The following is a 611-nucleotide window of genomic DNA, read 5'->3' as shown; positions in this document are numbered from 1 at the left end:
TTGACCCATCTATTAAAAGATTTTCTAAAACTCCTTAAATTATGTTTATATAGGCATCGAGAGTCACTTATTTCAAAGTTCCTCAATGTGAGATACAAGCAATTGGATATTTGCATATCTATGTAAAATATCGATTTGATCCATAACTTTTGATCTCTTGTTAAGTTGATGTTTTCATACAATATTTATTTTTATAAACATAGCTTCATGCCTCCATGTCATTATCAATCACTATCTCAGTTGACTTTTTATCTGCATAGATATTGGCTTATTAACTTAACTAAAATGTTCAAATTTACCTAAAATGTTTAAATTTATTTCGTATGTACCATGGTGACCTCCTCATTCATCCCAACATACAACTTATACTACTTTTAAAGAATATTTTACTTGTTAAAACCCTACCCTCTAAAGAGTGTTTGTATTGCTTTTCACTTGGAATAAATACTTTTGACATTATTAAGAAATGAGAGAAATGACAATTCATTGTTTATGATAACACCGGTGAGCGGGCGGCTCCGTCGTCGGCGTTCCTGGACCTTGTGCGCGTGAGAGAGGTGTAGCTGCAGGTTGGGCGCCTGCAAAACAACACCGGAAGGGGGGTTTGGCTC

The sequence above is a fragment of the Apium graveolens genome, chromosome 8 (assembly GCF_009905375.1).
Source record: "Apium graveolens cultivar Ventura chromosome 8, ASM990537v1, whole genome shotgun sequence".
In the NCBI taxonomy this organism is placed as follows: domain Eukaryota; kingdom Viridiplantae; phylum Streptophyta; class Magnoliopsida; order Apiales; family Apiaceae; genus Apium; species Apium graveolens.
This window is presented reverse-complemented; position numbering follows the sequence as displayed.